This window comes from Nyctibius grandis, chromosome 10 (genome assembly GCF_013368605.1).
Source record: "Nyctibius grandis isolate bNycGra1 chromosome 10, bNycGra1.pri, whole genome shotgun sequence".
NCBI lineage: Eukaryota > Metazoa > Chordata > Aves > Nyctibiiformes > Nyctibiidae > Nyctibius > Nyctibius grandis.
The window spans coordinates 26399418-26421391 of NC_090667.1; the positions used below are offsets into that span (position 1 = coordinate 26399418).

A 21974-nucleotide genomic window follows, 5' to 3' on the forward strand; every position below is an offset into this window, starting at 1 on the left:
GAACTATTAAGATTAATCAATACAAAAAGAAATGACAATGCATATGTAAAACATTACTGTCCAGTCACTGAAAAATTACAAACCACAGAATATAACTGATCTGGCAGCACAGCTAAATTGTTATTGATTTGCATTGAGACTTTTTCCCTTCTCGTCATTTCTAGAATTTTTATATAACTATATATTATGGCTCATAGTGAAGATGAAATCTATTATAAATCCCACACATCTGCTGAGATATGCCATTCTGAAATTAACTGTCTTGAAACCTACATTTGGAGCACATGATAGACATTCAATTTCCCAATATTAACTCCTCTTACATCAATACCTGAATTTAAGATAGTTTGCATTCTTGTTCACATTGTACAACAAAAAACTAAGTCTCTTTCTTGTGGGGTCACAAGAAACAAGCAAAACTAGTATTTTTTTGAACAGTTGCTCAGAGGACCACATTCAGCTGAGAAGGTGATTTAAGTGGCTGAATAAATCAGTGACTTAAATTCTAAATAAACGTATGATGTAATCAAAGCTTTTCAAGTTCAAGTAATGAAAAACTGATGATTAAATCTAAGGTTTTATTCTCAAGCAATATAAGTCTGTTTTAACAAGGATTTCGGCACACAATATAGACTTCAGACTTGATGATCTTAAAGGTCTTTTCCAACCAAAACAATTCTATGATTCTATGTAGTATAGACTAGTGAGCTTATGCATAGCTACTCCGGACCCACAAGTACAGCAATGATCAGTTAGAGATGCAGCCAGCGTCTCTGAAAATGATACCTCTAGCATGGATTGTGAATGTGTAAACATGTAAATGTGCACTGATAGAAAGCTACAGTAACAAGGGGACTCTGGTGAGTACTACATATACTCAGTTACAATGCAGGTATCAACTACTAAGAGGTTTGTTTCAAACAAAATTCATTGTGACTTAAAAACCTCTTATTTTTCTCTTGTGCTGCTGTAATTTCCTGTTGAAATAAAAATTACTGTGTGATACCAAGTGATATCTGAATATTTGAGAGACATTATACATGCTGTTTGTCTCACAGACACTGTCTTTAGCTTTACATTAGCTATCCTCAAAACTCAACAGGGATCTCGTGATACTGGACATAAACACAACTATTATTTTTTGTGAGGGAAGTAACATTTAAGCTTCACAAACCAGCTACTTCCTGATCACCCTCCCTCAATCCTTATCACTAAACTAATCATGTCTTTTGTCCTCCATCTCTATATGTTAATCTCATACTCACACAAGGAATTAATCAGACAGCAACAAACCAATACCTATGTTATCTGATATCATTAATGATGCATTTCTTTATTAACAAGAAAAATCTGTTTATCAAAGTTCCTGCTTCAGGTTTTACATGCAGCTGATTGACAGGACAGTTGTGTATCCAGCTTCAAAAACAGAACCACAATGAAAGGGCTCAGAAAAACATTTCCTCTGATCATTAGCTGATAATCTTCCTGCTCATCTGGACAATTTTAGACTTGGACTACCATCTAGCCTTGCCATCTATTTGCTCTGTAATACTCTACCTGCCGTAAAACATTCATTCAACAGTTGAACCGCGAGATATCTGACCAGGAAAACAGCCATACAATGACAAGAGGAACTAATGCGCACTACACCAGCACAGAGGCCAATGTCTAGTGCAGACAGGCCAGAACTTTGCAAGACAGAAAATTTAAGTTAATATTACAGAACAGAGTACAAACAGGGTCAAAGCAAACAATGAGTCGTTCAGGGGATAGTAAAGCACATCATTTTCTAAGGAAAGTGGCAGAGGTGGGCTTTGCTGAGAATGTTGACTTTTTTTTTTAAATAATCAGTATTTTTTGTCAAAATAAGATAGACATTTTCTCCAAATTGCTTTTAATAAAAAGTCATAAAAGACTACAGAATTATTATTTCCGATACCCACCTCTGCAAACTATCTAATGTTAAAACACAGAAATAATTGAATATAATATGCTACAAAGGTCTTATATTTTAATCTGATACAATTTTCTTCTTGAGTATCAAGCGAAGTGTGTTACTTTGAAGATGCTCCTAAATTAAGTTTCCTTGTACAAATTAGAAACTTTGACATTTAAAATGAATTTTAATAGGGTAATAAACTCAGGAAATTTCATAACTCCATCCAAGATATGAGGCATCTCTGACCTACTGATAGCTTACACTGAAAGTCATCATTAAACTCTCATGAGGCAGCACACCAACGGATATTTTAGAGTGACTTTAAGTGATAAAGACAAATATGAACGAAAAAACAATTCAGCCTATTTTTAGCACTATCTTTACAAGAACTTCAAAAACACTTCACAACATTGTGAGATTTGCATTGTACTCACAACTTCACAGCAGAACGCAATATTTGGTATTTTTCTTAAATACTGAACAGTCATTTTTTTTAAATTATTTCCTCTCTTTAAAAAAGCTACTTTTCATCTCCTTTCTTCCAGAGTAAAACCTGAAAGTTAACACCAACCAGGCTAAGTGCTCAGAAACCAGGAAAGTAAATAACAAGAACATCAAAAATTATACATTTCCACCTACCAGTTCCTTGTAGCTCGACTTCTTAAGAAACACTTTTTGTATAATTAACCTGTAAAACACCAAACACCATATTCAGTACTTCTCGGCAAGCCATACAATATAAATATAAAGCTTTAACATTATTTTTAAATCCAAACAGCTATAAGCTGATATTTTTTCTAATTATGTTCCTCTTATTAAACCCTAATGCTACAATGCACTCAAAACCAAGTGCTTGCACTGTGTTTTTGTCTGGTCTGCTGTTCAAAGACCTTGATCCAAGAAGTTTTCAGGATCATCTTCCCCTCAAAATCTGAGTCATCACATGAGAAATTGCTGCTATTCCCACAGACTTCAGTAAGACTTATTTGTCCAGCACATCTCGGCACGGAGCTCTCTTCCTCAGAATCCTGCCTGGCAAAGGGCTACAAAGCTTCCTTGGATATCCCTCCACAAATATAACCTCTGAGTACAAATCAACCTTAGGTATTTAGATCCCCTATTATTGATAAGAGATTGACATAAAGGCAGCATAAAATGCAGCTCGTGATTTTATAGATTATACGTATTCCTAGAGTTAACATTGCCCATGTTTTTATCTTTAATTTACTATGATTTTACTCAGGATTAAATATGGGAATTTTGCATTAGTATTTTTTACAAAATATTTCACAATAGTGTTAAAAATACAAGGCAATACCACAGAACTTAAATAATACAACAAATGGCAGTAGTAACACAATTTTAATTGAAGATATTCCATCAGTGATGCTCAAAAAAAATTTTAAGAAATTCCTTTTTAGTTCATCTTTTCTCAGTTACTGGACTGTCCACCTAATAAAAGCAATCACTCCACTCCTTTTATTGCAGTAACAATCACTTACACCAACAGCCACAATTTAGGTTTGTACTTTTGGACAGGTTTTTTTTTTTGCCTTGGTCATAATCATAAGTAGTTATTCTCTACAGTTACAAGATTTCTAAATAAATATTTGTCATCAAGTTTTTCTTAATATTCCAGCAGAAGAATAGTCTGCCATATATATCTTTCCTACTATGAATAACTACAAACAAATGAAACAAAGAACATTTTCTATCCCTGTGCTAGATAGAAAATGAACATCCCCCCATCACTAAACTGTGATTCCTAAACTCAGTACAGTTATATGAGACATTGTAAAATTTGTGCAAAGCAACCAATAACTCTGATTTCTGTGTGCCAACTGGCTACAAGGAACATTTACAATCTCTTCCTAGAAATAAGGCAAATGTGTAAAAGAACCAGACTTGTTACAATAGGTAAATACAGACAAAGTTAAGAGAAAATGCTAAAAATTCTTATTACAAGAAATTAAAAAGTTCCTCTTCTAAAAATTACTGCAGTGCTTCAAGTCAAGTAGGAGAGAGGTCTCTATGCGTACTACACACCACCGCAGCTTGTTTTTACTAGTATTATAAAGGAAGGAAAGGTTTTATAATCAATTGTTCCATTGTCAGCCCCCATCCCTAGCATACGAAGGACTCCACCTACATCCCCATTCCAGCATAAACAGTGCTTCAACTCCACTGATCTGTACCAGTCATGGAAGAAAATTCCTGGAACTACTAAATCTCTCAAGTGCTCACTGATAAAATGAGACAGGTTGGCAGAGATTTACTTGGTTTAGAAACTGAATTAATTTTCTGCTTTATCAAAACTGGATTTAAATAAACAGTCACAATAGCTAGCTTTAATGGGACACTATAGCTTTATAACAAGATCAGAGTTTATTGCACTGTAAGATGGAAAATATGAATTGCGAAACAGAATGTTGTTGTTTAAGGCTATTATAACTGAAATAGCAACAGTAGCCTTGGAGGGGATAGGAAGACCACCAGCTGCACTGCTATTCATACCCTGCTGGCAAACTCATGGCATTTGCAAATGACTTCATAAAGGGCACTTCAGCACCTTTCCTACAATAATAGCTTCCAAAGAAAAAAAAAAAAGTATTAAGGGAGTGAAAATTGAAGACTAAAATGTTCTCTACATGACGAGACCAGACCTTCATTAGTAACACGTTTTCTTTGCAAAAAAAAACTCAAAGCAACTGTACACTAATTATATAATTCTGACTCTGTACCTTGTCTAGAGTATCTATCAGTTTACCATTACTACTGCCGTACTAGGAGGGGAGACAAGCACTGAATGCACAATACACAGTGTATTTGATAAGACTTTTTTTTAAAGGACAGGATTTTATTTATGAAAGTGATCCAGTGCCGGTTACTGAGTTACTGCTCAAATGTAAAACTGATTCACTCCTGTATGCCATAATCCATACTACGAAAGCAAATATGGAAACTATTTGCACCTGACTTACTGTGGAAGATACATAACATACAGTGAATTTAATTATAGTCAGAAAAAGTCTGGGATAAGACAAGAAATAGAATAAGTATTTCTGCAGATATCAATATAGCAGTTATTACAACAATTGAGTTACAACATTAGTTCGTAAAAACTAAGATTCACATCATGACTTAAAAAAGGATTTAGCAAATTAATTGCCTCCAGAACATTTCTAGATGTTGGTTCTGTGGGCAACCATGAAAGGGAATGAGTTATCTGTATATGGAGGCTTTTGACTGAAGTTCAAGCTGTGCGTGCTTTCCAACAAATCTCATCTCATCTGATAGAGATTTGAGCTAAAAGTCAGACTCTTAAATAACTAAATTCCAAACTAAGAATCAAGACAGGAACTGAAAGCCCTTACTGAGGCTTGAGAACCAGGTGTTCCCAGTGAGCCATGACACTATTTATGCTTTTACTGTCTGTTAGCAGGAACTTTCCTCCCTTCCCCCTAAAACAGAGGCTAGGATAGGCTAAAATAGATTTGAAACAGTCAAACCTACAAACAATGAGGTCATAGACAAGTTACAGAAGCTTATAAAATCAGCATTAGAGAACAAATGACTGCAGTCCCCTGGCCAGCCCCTGATAATCAGCGACCCTAGAGATTGCCAGTTCTTACCCTCAATACACAAACAACAATGCACCCACCAGGCTTGTCAAGACAGGAATCATTTGGCAAAAGCTGTACTGCTAACACCTGCATTAGCATCCATGACGCATCAGAACGCTTGTTTCTCTCAATTAATACTCCTTCCAACTCACCTAATTAAATCGACTATTAATTTCACTACAGATCAACAGATTCTGACAAAGCAGCAACAGTCTGAACTCTTGAAATAATAAAAAATGTCTACATATTGATAACTGCATGTTCCCAAATTACCTTCTAAAGAAAGATGTGAAAGAGTCAGAGACAGATGGAAACATTCACAAGTATAAAAATACAAACGTGTGCATGCAGGTGCGTGTGTGCTCCTGTGTGTTTGTGAACAACAGATAAGCCATGCGAGTAACAGTGAGGAATTCAGATTGCATTACACAAATAATTTAAAAGACAGTACTGACAGGCAACTGTAAAGTATCTAAACATTTTAGAATTACTAAAATAGGTATATCAGTGTCTACATAAGTAAAAATTTCACAAAATATTAACTCCCAAAATCAGAATAACCTTTGTGAGTTTGAATCAAATTCAACACTTGGGTACTGTCCTTCATTTTGCTGTCCAGGAACCAGAGGGAAGAAGAGTTTGAAGGAGGGAGGAGAAAAAAATCATTTGCAATATATCTACTTTTCATCTTTATTCATTTTGGTTTTGCCACCAAGCCGAAACATTCACTGACTATTCAGCTGTAGTGGAAGGGAATCCTGCAGAAACTTGCATGGAAGTTATTTTTCAGGGAAGAAGTACTGTTACTACCTTTTATCTCAGAGAAATTTAAACTATTGCCAGACTACTTGTGCAAGACTGCAAATTAATTAGTAGCATTACCCACGTGACCAGTAATATGAAGAGCACTTAAGAAACAGAGGAGAAATTCTGGTACCATTACCACTGCATATTAGTTACTGGTTATTGGTTATTAGTTATTGGTTTTGAAAATTTTTCCACATCCTCACACTTCATAATTTCACCTCTCACTCATCTTATTAAATGATTGCTTTATAGATGTCTTAGAATCACAGTTGTTTGGGGTTTTTTTTACATTACCAAAGGGTAAGATTTAATTAAAAAAAAAAAAAACCAAACCACAACCTACTTTATTGCATGTCCAATAGGCTTAGTTTGCAATTAAACACCTGGTAAGCCAGCAAATACCCAGAGTAGAAAGCAGAGAAATATAAGGAGACATGTTATGCATTTTGAAGGCAAAATTAGAAACAAATTTGGAAACCAACACGGATACTGGTGCATTAATATGAATACTAGTTGCAGAATGAAAGCCTTCCTCAAATTTTACATTGGCTAAATGAAACATGTTTTTAATGAAAAGAAATTTCTCAGTTTTGCAACTTTTAACTGAGTATAAACACTCCTAAGGTATCAACACCAATGACACTGCAGTATAGTTGCTTTCTCATCATTTGACAAAAAAGTAGAACAATATGAAAAGAAACACCTATTCAAATGAAGGATATTAAAAATAGCATTAAGAAGTTTTAGGACAGATGCCCTCATTTCTTGTGCACCATGGAAGCTGATTTTTAAGCAAATGACATGAATTTTAAGAGACAGAGCAGTAGCAATGCTGCACTGTTCCCACTGCACTGATAACAATGATAATGACACAAGGGGCAGAACATGGTAACTACACTTGGGTAAGGTACTTCAAAAGAAACAGGATGATTTGATTTACAAATTAGGATTACAATATGATTATAAAAACCAAAACAAACATGGATATGTATTCTTAAAATGAAGAAACAGAGAAACCTTTAAAATCCAAAAATCTGTATACTTAGCTAAGAAAAAAAAATTAATATTTATATTCATAGATGTTAAACTATGAAACCAACAAGTAAAGGCATGACCCCTGAAATTTGTTTCTGCCCAGTTTATATACCTGTTTTAATAGGTATTTAACTGAAAACAACCATGGAGGAGACAAAAGTTGCACTGGTTATGTGTACATGCACAGAAAAAAAGCATACACATACAGCATTATTTTGCAAGATCTGTCTCTTGTTCTGACTTACCTAATTAGAGTGTGATTTCATCCCTGGTTTTTCAATTTGTTATTGTCAAATACTATCTGAATTTCAAGAACTGAGAAATAAGCTAAAATAAATGCTATTTTATAAACCACGCCTATAGAAAAAAAACAACAGAGTTTCCAGATTTTCATAACTCTCGGGGTTTGTTTTTTTTTCTAGCATTGCTGTTTGTGTTCCTTGAAAACAGTCTTCTAATAAGGTCTGCCAATTTAGGAAATTCTCATTTTGGCTAAAATTTGCCTTTGGGGTGCCATACTATCATTTTTAGTATCATAAGCCTAATCAGGGAATAAACCTGCTGTCAGATTCTCTGTAAACATGGATCAAAGCAGGATAGCTCAGTCAAGAGACTGCAAAAGGCAGAAGAGATGTTCAATGGAAACTATGAAATAACCTCATTGCTGCAGACACGCAGTACTGTTAGCAAACGTTAAGATCATTGAGACATCACAGACACTGACAAGTTTCAGTACAGATAATTCAGTAGTTATAAATGCATTTAAGGGGAGTCACTCCTAAGTGTAAAGGACAGCATGACAGAAATCACAAGAGGTACTTACCAGTAAATTTAATTCTATATAATAATTTACGTTTCACTAGAACTAGTGGACATAAGAGCTGAGCTGAAACACAGGACCAAAAAGGGAGGAATTATATATCTGCTTGTATAGAGCAATGTAGGCCACCACCCACAATTCACACTTGTACCTCAGGAGTTTAAAGAAGCTATGCCACCAACACACGGGCAATTTCTTGGGGATTCAGTAGATCCCAGTAGACTCACTGTTTATGAAGCCATGTTCAACTTTATATCTCAAAGAAACCAAAGCACATACTGATGAAGTCGAGCAAAATCCAAGAACATAAGTGCAGGAAGCAGCGTCCTGAGAGCAGTTAATTGATAGGGTTTTCTAGTTAGGAGGTGACTGGAGAGTGTTGATTTGCACTCAGCTCCAAGCAAAGTCCTCTGTCCAATTCCTAGTGCATTAAGGGAAACAGATTTCTGTAGTCTTGCAAATAAATAGATTTACTCCTAATATTTCTAACATCCTTTTCTTCTGATAACTTCTGAACTGGATAATTGGTTAGGCGAAAGGAATAGCATTAAGCAAGTGCAGGACAGAAGCTGGCATCAGAGACAGCATTAGCACCTCAACTGGAAATGACATATGGGAAGTAATATTAGGACAGATAAGGGATCCAGAAAACTGATGGAGTTTTCAGGACATCAGAGAGTTAGGATAAGGCTGCAGAACAGAAACTCAAGGGGCTTTTGCAGAAAGACAAACTTAACTTAAAAGGCAAACTTTGGTCCCATTTTAAGTATCTGTGGATGTCTGGTCTCAAGAAGTGCAGGAATTTTATCATTAATAAACCATTACTGGGAATTGTACAAAGGAAGTAAATGTATAGAAACCATTTCCTCCTATACTTGCTGTATCTTTGTCCTTGCCCCCTGATTCATGTGCATTCTTCTGTCATACTCTCTTTTCAAAAAAAAAGTAGTCATAATATCTGCACTTAGTCTATCAGAAGAGAACGAGACAACAGCAGCATTTCTACATGATGGGAGATAGGCACATTGGTAGCACTTGGTATTCTATAAACCTTGTTGGGACAGTATGATCTTATTCTCCTCCTAAAATGCACGCAGTGCTTTCTCTTGTTCTGGATCAAGAACTTGATAATGCACAGAACAGGATTCAGCTCCATGAAACAGAACACAAAACTTCTGACCTGTCACAAAAGTGTAAAAACAATTTCCCTCTTGCTTCCTCTGACTTAAAGGATGAAAAGAATTTGCTAAACACCTATTGATGACAAACTCAGCACATTATCTGAATCTTTCTTCTTCCTTTCCAAGCAGTGCTAACTAAACCCTTCAATCCCATCCAAATTCCACCACAGAGATATTCAGGAATATTTTTTTTTTGCCAGTTTGCTCTCTCCTTCCACATCTTTTGAGACTGGAAGCACTAATATCTTCATTGTAGTAATGGTCCTTTAGGTGTAGATTCAGAGCGGTAGCTCTTCTTTTTACCTGTTTTATTCCTCTTTTCAAAATAGCACACCACTTTCTCACAGATACTTTCCACCATTCAAAGTGGAACCTTTCTTCCTGATTTATTTTCCTTTTAGAGGAACAATGAATTAACAACAGACTGTCAGAAGGGCTTGATGGTCAGTGACCAAAGACATGCAGACAAAAACAAAACAAAAAATGGAAGCAAGAATAATGTGGGAATCACAGGAGACAACAAAGCAAACTTTAGGGCATGGAGATGTGAAGAAGGGGTGGCAGCAGAAGAATGAAGTCAAACTTGAGTGAAGTGCAAGGACAAAGATCAGAGAAAAAGCATAGTAGGAACATGACTATAAACAATTCTTAGTAGCCACAGCTCTTACTATAGAGATGAGCCTCCATGGAACCAGGTACTGTTTCTTTTGTGATTATGTGGGCTTGCTGTATTGTTTTGCCATTTTTTAATTTAAAAGATGTCATTAAAAGAAAGCAGAGATTTTACAGAAAACTTCTCTTTTTAAAGTATCATAGAATGTCCTGAGTTGGAAGGGACCCACAAGGATCATAGAGTCCAACTCCTGTTGTAAAAGTAAAACATAGATTCAGTGATTTTACGTGGCTGATAGAGAACAAATCTCTCACTGGCAAACATGGTTCAACTTACTGTAGAACCATCACCACTTACGAGAATTCAATAAGGAACACTTTTTTTTTTTCTCTCCATCATCATTATGGCAGTACTACGGAACAGCATAGACAGAAATAGCAGCAGCACACAGTGATCTCCATTTAACTGATCAGTCCTTGGTTGTTACAAGGTAGCCCGCTTTTCTCACCAGAACGGAGAAAAAAGCATTAGTTATACTGGACAAGTACCAGCACAGTTTTATAGCACTTTGGGGATTCTAAAGCTTTTAGAGATGCTATAATTATTTGGAAATGTTCCAGTAAGCACTAAATATCAAAAATAGTACCTGCAACCAGCTAAGTTGCATCACCTGTTTACCACTTATGAGAGTAAAATAATTTAAGAAAGTATTATGCAAAATTCGCTGAAACAGTCAACACGAGACTAAAGATCCAGAGACTTTTTATACTTCTACGAAGTATTAATTTGACATGCACAAGGTTGAGAAAGTTGGTTAGAAAGAGAACCAGATAGTTTTATAAATTAGGAAAAGAAGTTTGTGTTAAATTTTTATTGAAGGAATTAGCCTTTAATGGCCAACCTATGTAATATTCTGTAAATCAGCAGTAGAGCCTGGCAACAAGAGTATAATAGCATGGGATTTAACACCATCATCTTGCTAATTGAAAGGACCCAACCTCATCAGGGTCATGCACTGCAAGTCAGAATGATAACACTGCAAATTATCACTGCTTTGCAGATGCCAATGTCTCCTACCTGTAAAGAGAATGTATGTAAGCACATTACAGTCTGCTGATTAAAAATTAATTTTTTCCCAGTCTACCACGGTTTGTAGAAGCTTTAGAAACAGCAAAACCTAAGTTAACACAAAATGTTGGGGTGCAAAGGTTTTTTGCCCCACAATTCAAAGGTCTCAGTCATTTAGAAAATTAATAAGCTGTTCCACGTACCATTCATATTGATATTCCAGTTAGTCCTGGAGCTTTCTGGGAGATGACAAATGAGAACTTTGTAAGCAGTGATGTATATACACAGTATCGACCCAATGTTACAAACTTTACTCCTGCAGTTTGCCTTTACTTATACAAACAGTACTGCTGAAGTCAATAAGACAACTGAAGCTAAAAGCCTGACTTGTACAAGAAAGGATAAGAAAAGAATCATATTATCTACATACTTCAACATGTAGTTTTAGGACACTCAATCCTCAAGATTTCTTTCCCCATTTTTGAAAAACAGGATTCAAAATATACAAGCAAGAGGATGTGACTGCTGGGAATAATGTTTCCCTTCCCTGTAGGTACTTTTCCTCTGATAAAGGTATATTCAGTATATGTATATACCGAAAATTCTACATTGCTGTTCTTGACATTTAATTAGGGGTAAATGAAAATGTGCAGGACTAGAATTTTAAGTGTTGGTTTAATAACCTTTATCCAGCTTATTTCTGAATGATTTTCTTCCTCTCTGGAGAGGCTTCTAATGTCAAACACTGGTATTAAGGTGAGTCATGGTTACTGAAGAGGCACAGAGAAGGCACATGACAAAATTATTAATTATAGGGAGGGAAGAAGTCAGAGTATTCCTTTCACTCCATAAATGTCCTTCTAAAATAGAATATTTAATATTGAATTCAAATACACTTTCAGTAGTCAACAGCCATTAAAGTCTTACTGGTGTCAATAAAAGTTGGGGATTTAAGAATGGGATTTAAAAACTCTTGTAAATGAGTTTTTTAGAAGGCATTGGGAAATCTGAGAAGGCAAAAACTTTTTTTTTTTAAGTACGATAAAAGAAATTGGGCAACTATTCTATGTCTATGATATATAGTAAGTTAAACTTAACTTCAATACAGTAATTTGAAATATACTCATTCATACTGCTGTTTGTGATTGTTCATTTTTCAGACTCCTGAGACAACAACGTTTTCTGCCCTACTGCAGTTCCACCCCAAAAAGAGTTGAGCCCCCTATTTTATGCAGCCAACTCCTCAGGACAACAATCTCCTCCTAAACTATAGAATGATTATTTGCAAGGTAATGTTTTATACCTCATATAGGATACCTAACGTGATTCAAAAAACCACACCGAATCAAGTAAGAAGCATATCCATTTTTAATGAAAAATAAACTCTCTAAAATATCCCCACGGATATCTCTGCTTCCCTCACCCACGATCACAGAGGAGAATAAAGATGTCTACAAATACACAGAAATGAACTCCCTATTGCCCACTGCCCTTTCTGCATTACTCCAAAAATGTAAAATGTTGTTTTCAATATGCACATCTCAAGTTTACAATGACACATATCTACCATTTCACAGGAAAGCTTATTTTGCCAATATTCACCTAAAAGATAGAATTTGCTTGCAGACCCCCAAAATACAGATTCCTAAGTATGACAAATACACAATCCTTGATCTGAAGGTATACAGACCCAAAACTTAACCTGCCAGTAGCAGTGAGTAATAGTCAAAACAGTAGTTGCTACTGCTTGGATACTACTACAGAACAAAGCACAGGCTTATAATACATTCCTCTGGAATTATCTATGACAACATCATATATTAATTTAATAATGCTATAATAATCTATTTATCATTAATCTGTTATAGTCTGTAAGTACCTATATCTGTGTAATAATTCGTTACAAATACCAGTTACTGCAGCTGAAAACCAAACAAATTCTGTTTTGTTGAATTGGAGCCTCCCATCTATTATGCTGAGCAGGCTTCATTACGAATTGTATATTTGAACTAACACTCTAATCACAATTTAAGCTCATGTAGAAGAAAGTACAAAATAATGTTAACATATCAAATATAGTTTAGGTTTCCAAAATGAAAAATTTCCATTAAAAGTCAAAAAATCTGATGATGTTTTTGTCTAGGAAACACTTTATTTGCATTACAGAAAGTCTTTATTATCCTGCATTCAAGTAATTCAAGTTATTTTGCCTGATTCAATCATACTTCTTACAAACATCAGAACATTTAACTCTGCCAATGAATTGCATTTATGAAAAAGCATGTTGTGAATGCCAAAGGCCATGCTTGTCAATGAGAACAATACATGCTTTAAAAGATGACAAACAGTTTTTATGAAAGCCATTTCTGCTCTTTCCATTACGGAAAAAGAAATCACAGTGGGAATACTAAGCTCAGCGTATATTTGGCAGCACACTGACCAGACATGCTATTAACTACAGAAAAGGTTATTTCTGAACTTATTTTCCTTAAAGAAAGTTTTGATTTTTCAATGATTACATGTCCAATGATGAATGCAAGTGCAAGCTACTTAGAAATACTGTATCATCAACCCTGCACTCTATGTATTACCATATCTCCTACATCAAATGTATTTTTTTTGTAGCTTTCAATACAACCCTTTAGTCTAGAACTTCCTCCCCATTCCATGACATCTCTTGTTCCCAGTTATCTCTCATTTTCTACAGCTTCCCTTCACCTGGCTATCAACTCTTCCACCATGTCTATATTTAAAAACTTTTTCTTTGATCCTGAAAAACTTAGCAACTCTCCTCCACTGCCCCTTTAAAGGCATAATGTGTTCTCTCATTATGCAAGCTCTTTCTCTGGCTCCCTTCAACAATATTCAAGCTCTTCCTCTGTGTGATAGCCATCATTTCTGACTTTATCATCAGGAGACAGAGTTTGTTGTTGTGGTGTTTTTTCTGGGTTTTTTTAATACAAATTTCAGATATGAGAATGAGAAAGGTTTTTTTAAAAATAACAGAGAAAAAAAATGGCTTGGTATTTACAATAAACCTTCTGCTACCAGTTGACAGCCAGCAGAAAAAGGTGTCAATAAAGACCATTATTTTGAATACAAACAAAGTCTTTTGGATATTAAGGGCCATACTCATGCATGAAACTTAAAAAATAGGACACAGGCATTAAAATATTCACAAAGGAAGCAGACGAGTTCTGATGGAGGTTTCATGTTCCTAATAATCTCTGCTTTTGAGACAGCTGGTTGCTGTGTTCAGCACTGTACAGGACTCTGCTTCACACCTAAATGCAGAACCTTACAAAAGCAAAGGCCAGATATTACAAGGGTAACAGATCATCACAACCAGATCTGAGCGCACAATATCCGCATATAATCTTGTGGTCACACATAATGAAGGTGAATTTCTCTGAAATTTGAATTCCCATGCAAGCAGAGAATTTAAGAATACTACATGCTTGTGGACCATTTTAGCAATCCAGTAACAGATTTTAGGATGTATGGGGCTGTTGTCTGGAATTATTAAAAAAAATGAAATACAGAAGAGTGTACTATATTATTCTGTAGTTTAGCTGAATCTGTCCATGCAATAGGTTTACTGACAAATACTTCCTTTTTATTTAAACATACCTTTAATGCTGAAATAACATGTCACAAGTCAAGTACCAGCATTTCACCTTTACTTCAGTTAATTATCTACAAAGTCAGAAAATAGGTAGGCCAATATAGCCATCAGATAAAGTCTACCATCTCCCTAGTCCCTGTTTCAGTATTAATCTTCATGTATTTATTATGTAGCCCCTGGTCAATATAAATTGTAAGTGCAGCAGGTGCCCTCCTGCAAAGGAGAGACTGGTTAGTGTTTATCCAAGCCAGGAAGAATGAGAGGTCACGACTATTTTTAAATGGGAGAGCAGAGGTGAGCTGGTGCCCTCGGTCTTCCTCTCCCCCTATTACGCTTTGTTCTGTAGACCTTGTTCGTCTTGAATAAAGAAAGAAAAAAAATACATACCCTATTTCTGTTAGCAGATTATTTTTGCCATACTCAGAACTTGTATTTTTTAAAGCATTTATTTCTGACCACTTTTCTCACGTTTGTATTTGACTTAACTTCAGAACTCTTTCCCAGCCTCCATAGGAAAAGGCAGCTTTAGAGAACATGAGAAAAACCTGGGATCATAAATGTAGACAGATACTATCTATGAACATATACAGATCAGTCTTAAAAGCAAGAATAAGAAGTTTGACCTTGTTGCAATGCAAAACTGGTTGGAACAAAAATGAGCTCTCCAGATACAGCAAGACAGAGAAGGAAAGGAGGGAGAAGAGAGAGAGAACAAAAGATAACTTCACCAGCAGCATTCAGATGGCCTGGACTTGAAGTATTTCATTAATGATGTTTATCATAAGAGAAGTAATACAAAACAACAGTTCTGTAAATAAGAGGGATGCTTCCTATCAATAAGTGAAACTTGAAAATAAAACCAAGCACCTCAAATTTAATATTCTCATAGTATTTCCCAATACTGAGCCATGTTTGGTAACACTAGAAAGGGCTCACTGAACTGAAGATATGAACAGAAATTCAAAATGACAGAACAAAGAACTGCGCATGACTCAGTTATAAAAGTTTAACATTTAAAAAAGTCATCCTAGTTTGTCAGCAACACACAACATAACCAATGTAAAAACTCATTTAAGACCTGAATTTTTAAGATTTTGTTATTTAGCTTTCATTAATTTGCTTTTGGTTTTGCAGGAGTGGGGAAGGAGATGGGGAGTTTTTCCTGTACATCACTACATGAAATCCCATGTGCACATTCTTTTTTTTTTTTGCACTATCTCTTCTTGTTTTCTGTGGCTGTTCAGGCAGCCAAGGGACCCAACTAGCACTTTCACTGAAAAGAGAACTGATAAAATAGTAGATGCTTTATATTCTCTTCAGCCATCTCTGTCTCTCCACAGATGCAATATAGTGAAAGCTTAAATCTGCTCAACACTGTGTCACAAAAAGACAAACCACAGTTACACTATCTTAACCTCTTAAAAGAAAATAAAATTTGATTGGCTTAAAGTTCTTTTTAGTTTCCCACCATAAACCTATCACTAATGAAAGTACCAAAGCAACTTTTTTTTAAAAAATAACAAAAACATTTAATATAAAAATCAGTATCCTACAGCATGTTTTGCTTATTATTTAAGTATTTCATTTTCTACAGCAGAACCGACAAAATAATGATGTAATATTTTCATTTGCTTTAATGATAACCTAACTCATTCAGAAAGGATGGGGGTATCATATGGAGCTAAGACAGGAAAGACTTACTAAAACTTGTCAAGATTTTACAAACAGGTAGTGAGCATTGCCTGTTTCTCATATAACTATATTCAGGACAAATCTGATATTCCGAGCAGTCAGTTTGATACTAGAGTTCTACTTTCTCTTTTTGAGTGAGAATGCCACTGATTAACCAAGGAGAAACACTGGCACCAATAATAGGACAAGTGCCTCTTGCCAAAGCAGCAGATAATGGGGGACTAAAGGTTACCCCAAAACAGCCAACATTGCTGAACACGTCCAGAGGACATAGCCTGTGGTCTTGTCTCTAAACACCCACTGTAGCAGACAGTTCTGCAAAGCCTTCTATTCAAGGCTCCAGGAGAGAGTCATTATTTAGACAGAGTACCTGCAAATAAGACTGCCTCAACACTTCCTTCTGTTGTACAAGCCTTAAGTAGTACAGCTTGCATGACTCCACCTTACTAACCTCAAATTTAGATTTGCTAGTAAAGTTATAATTTAGATGAATTAGAGATCAAAGATTTGCAACTTATTTTCAACCTCAAGGGAACTCAAAGGGATCTCATGTACATAGTGACCTATTATTTTAAAAGGATAAAACCTTCTCCTTTCTGAAAAGATAATTATACCACAAAAGTATTGTAATTTGTTAGATAATCAGTACTTTAATGCATCTTAAATGAAATACAGAAACAATCCTTGAGAAACAACCAATGTTCATAAATACAAACTTTTTTTATTGGTGACCAACAGAAAGCAGCCTCCTTTGGTTTGTTTAATTTGCAAAATCAAAAAGGATACAACCCAACTCTCCCTTTAACAAATTGTTTCCACTAAGTATGATTACTGTTCAAATCAATACTGTTCAGAAGTGGATCTTTCAGTTACTAGTAAAAGTTAATTGGAGCCTCAAACTCCACTGACAAAAAAAAAATAGTTTAACTAATTCAAAGTTTCTTCCATTTCAAATTGCCATAATATTGGGTTTTAGACACAAAATATATGCCAGCATTCACATTGTCTTTAAGATATTAAAAGCAAAAGCAAACCTTTTTTATCATGACTTCCTTTTAAAGAATCACCTGTCACACTGAATGTGATTCTCTGCATGAAATGATACTACACAAGTGATAACATATTTGAATTATAACAAAACCAATGGAAGATTGTTGTTCTATATTTTATTGCTTTTGATATTTCTTTAGCAATCATCATTGCAGTCTGTCTAAACAATTCTCTGTGCGCTGACATTCACAATAATGTGTTTTCATCATAAAGTTTGACACTGTCACTAGGTTTCGCAAAAGGCTATATTTTACAGTTCCTAGACATTTTTTACACCTCAGTGCATCATTGGAATGTGAATGCAACAGTTTTTACATCTGTCAACTTTAGTTATATTTACTTGAATACAAGCATTAATAACAGATTACTGGAAATCTGTAGAGACATGATTAATAGTTATGTTCTCATTATCCAACACTGGAATGGGACCAAGAGAGGAGGGTTTATCACATTCTCTGCTAAGAGAGAACCTATCCATCAGCCATAACAATCTACAAACCTTGAGAAATGCTACTTGTGAAATGCACAGTTATTCAGATTTCATTATTTCAGAGCTGATTTTACATACCAGCTCTTAAAACACCTTTCGATTTCCTAGAACTGTTTGGTAAAAAACTTACTTGATTGTCAATAGCTGCAATAACTTGAGATATTAGTAGAGAACATACTTAACCTACTCTAAAGCCTACTACTCTTCATATTCATCTACCAGTGTAGAGAGGCTCTGAATATAATTTTCCCCCCCCTTTTACACTCTCTTACCCTTAGAAGCAGTTGTCTAATATGGAACCTTACCAACAGAGGAAAGCATTGGGGAATTTTTATTGTACACCTTGAGGTGAATTAAACACACATCTGTGCAAACAAATCACACAAACTGTCCCTTCCCCAATGAGGGTCTTTGCCTCACAGAGGTAGAGAGGAAATGGTGATTACCTGAGGATACCTGCAAACAAAAAAATCTCAATCTCCAGCAAAGGGTGGAAAAAGAGCCATGCTCTAGCACAATGACATCATCCTAGTTATAAAAAATGGATACACATATACTGAAGGGGGAAAAAACAAACAAACAAAAACAAAACAAAAACAAAAAAAATTTTAAAAGACTGGCAGTTATGACTATGATAAATAATAGCCTCTGAATTCTAGAGTTCAGTTAGACTCAAGCCCCAAACTGCCCACTCCCAAAACTTCAAATGATACAGATTTTAAACAAACCTAGTTCTCTCTTTTTTTATATAAATATATATATACATTTACATATATATTTATATATAATGCTCTTCATTAAGAGCAGCAATTTTCTTTTATATCTATTTATATTTCAAAACATCATTGTACTAGTGCTAGAAAGCTCTCAGGTAAGAAGTATGAAAAACTGGAGGAAAAAACCTACGAATAAATGTTGTCTTAAGGTTCTTTAAATCTCAACCAATTAAGCATCAATTGTCAGAGAGTGCAAGCTGCTTTGTAAGCTTCTCACAGATATGAAAAGCTACCTCATTTATTCATGTCACTGGTGAGTTCTACTCTGGGGACAGCTGCAGTTAGGTACCCCCACATTCAGAAGCAAGTGTCATTTCTATGTAGCCTAATTCCTGAAATGTTCAAAAGAACAAAGGAAGATTTTGACCCAATGAGAAAAAAGGCATGACAAGTTGGAACATCAAACAAGAAGCATTTCTTTAATGTCTACCCAATAGCTGTGGCTTTTTCCTCTGCAGTTGCACTGCTGATTCTAATAGCAAAAGTAATGGTTATCATTTAGTCTACAGACAGTAATGAGGCAAATCAAAACCAAGCATGACTATACCTGACTGACAAAAGGTTTTAAAAGGAGATCAAAACAGCGATAATTGCATTCTACACATAGGCTGAACAGTATCATGCGAAAAGACAGCTTCCGTCTTTAAACTTTATCTTTCAGTTCAGCCCTACAATAAGACTGCCACCCACTCTGCTGCTGAGCTGTGCAGGACCACATTCATTCCCACAAAACCCCTGCTGGGATTGCAGCACAGGTTTCTCTGACAGGCTCACTGCCTACCCAGTAGCAGAGCACAGCAATCTAAGAAGGGCAAAGTCAGCTTAAAGACCTGCCATCATAACACACTCCTTATATCAGAAAGGAGCTTTGTACATAACATCAGCCAGCCATCAGAAACCCACCCTGATCCAGTGTTCTGCCTCTCTTGCCCAAGGACCAAAGAATGACAGAAAAGTATCTCCAAAGACATACATCTGTGAGGCAACCTGCTTCTCATCCACATGTCATCTGTCCATTTGTGAACTGGGCAATACTGAAGAGGAATGGGATCTTACTCAAACCTGGTTAAGATCAGTCTGAAGGAGTCAAGCAGACATCCCTAGCAACTAGATTAGGTTCTCCGTAACGGAGGATCCAAATACCTCAAGTTTATTCAAAGCCTTTAATCTGAAAGCTCCTCTTCATACAAAGAATTATTTTTATTAGCAGTTTACCAGAAGGGCTTAAGAAACACTTTTTCAAGTGCTTTCATTTCCTCATCAGCATTACACACAAATCACCTAACGTGGAAGTTTTCATACCTACAGCTCACAGACTAAATACTATTGTATATTTTTAAACAAGCAGATCAAATGTAGTACACATTTGACTTGCAATTATTTTTGTATATACATATTCACTTAACACTAGGCATTCCTACAATCAAGTGCATAAAAGTGAAAACTAGAACTTGAAGCATCTTTCACAAACTAAAGACAGTTAAAAAAAGACCACACACGCTGCCTTCATTATTTTACTTGATGATATTAAAGTTTTTCTGAAGGCAAAAAGAGTAGATACTGGGTTTTGTTTCCTGATTTAAAGCAAAACAGCACAGTTTTGAATCAGTGGAGTTTGGTTCATCTTTTAAAGCCGTTCGAAATGCAAAGGTCTACAGACAATTCGGAATCAATAGTGCATAAACAGACTCAATTGTTGCTACACTAAATCAAGTTTCTGTAACTACGTCACATTGTCTTCGCAGATCAGGTATGCCTTACATCTGTAAAATTAGAACACTTCACAGTGAGTAAATATAGTATTTTCACTCAACTTTTTAGCATCAGTACACCTCAGCTTTTCTTCATGCTTCAAGAAACTTCTATGACAATGCTCTACACAGACAAGAGTCATCCTGCTTCCCCAATATATGCATATTTTAAACAATTCATTTTTTCTATTAACAAGGAAACAGTCCATTAAAAAGTGTGAATGAAGAGGAATGGGGGGGGGAGAACAACTTTATTTTTAAATCTAGGGATAAGACTAGTTCCCCTCTCTATTTTCAAGCATCTCTTTTCCCTGGGAAGTATGTACCTGTTTACTCCTCTATATCTTGGAGGTGGGAAAAAAGAAAAGAAAAAAGAAAGTAATCTTTAGGGACATGCTGCCAAGAAGCTGAGAATCTCAAAGGCTCCATTAATCAAGGAAAATCTATGCTTTCAACACTTCACAACTTTCACACTGAAAAAAATGTCAAGAGAATGAAAAAAGCACTCTTCCAAGAATCTTGAAGCCTGTTAAAGCATATCTGTAAGAACAAAAAAATCTACAAGCAATAACATTCACAGATAAACCATTTTCCTTATGTCACATTCACTCAAAGAACAAAATAGTCCCTGGAAGAGTGACTTGGTGGTCAGCTGTCAAAATGAAATTTAATTTAGCAGTAACAATAGGCAAGGTATTTCAGTCTAAGTGCTCAATAAAAACCATGAAGACCTCCTTGAATTAAATGCTTTTAACATAAGTTGTATCCGTAATAAAGTTTTAGATCTTCATCTCTGCAAAGAAAAAAGTACTATGAAATACTTTCTTCTTATTATAAAGTTTAAAATACATAAATTATGAAAATTACCATTTTGATTTTCTTCTGAAAATTACCATTTTTCCTTTATTTCTCCATATATCTTCATAAAAGGTATTGACATTTTTTCAAAAAAATAGACCAATTGCCCAGACAGTCCTGAGCGTGTTATCTTCTCTGAAGACAACAGCTGCTTTGTTTCTATTCTGCAGAAGTATAACACAAAAAGTTACTAGCTAGGCTCCGAAAATAGCTCATGTAATTTGCTGACATTTACCTGATTATTTTTGTATTAATTTACTAAACCACCTTTCTGTGGCTAAATTGTATAAGCACTTAAGCTCCTTAATACACTCATGTAGCTGAAACAGCAGAAGCTGCTTACCAAGTGACTGGATCATTCATAAAGGCCTGTGCTAGAAGTTACTCTTGGAAAATAATCAAGCTTTAAACGGTAGAAGTGTTTTTGCAAAGCCTGGGACACTTCTCTGATTTAATATCCCATCCCTCCACCTCAGCTTTATGGAGGTGTCAGAAGGAAAAACCTTTAAAAGGCCAAGAAGCAATTACGAGTTTAATCACAAGAGAGCAGAAAACAAGACTGTGACCTAGAGAGCCAGGTCTGGAAACAGTGAGCAAGGATTTCCTTACTGAAGCTATTACACTCTCATCTGGAGAAGGAAGCATG

At 35.5% G+C, this 21974-nt stretch overlaps 1 protein-coding gene across 11 annotated transcripts in view; it reads right to left on the minus strand.

Annotated features, from left to right (window-relative positions):
* Positions 1 to 21974, minus strand: part of FHIT (fragile histidine triad diadenosine triphosphatase) — a 593823-nt gene that overhangs the window by 512798 nt on the left and 59051 nt on the right. For 10 of the 11 annotated variants that reach the window (XM_068409159.1, XM_068409163.1, XM_068409167.1 and 7 more), the window contains one exon: positions 2579 to 2627. The exons of the other annotated variant lie outside the window; for it this stretch is intronic. The gene's annotated coding sequence lies outside the window, so the exon portion shown is untranslated. The remainder of the gene's footprint in view (positions 1 to 2578; positions 2628 to 21974) is intronic. 11 annotated transcript variants of the gene reach the window in all.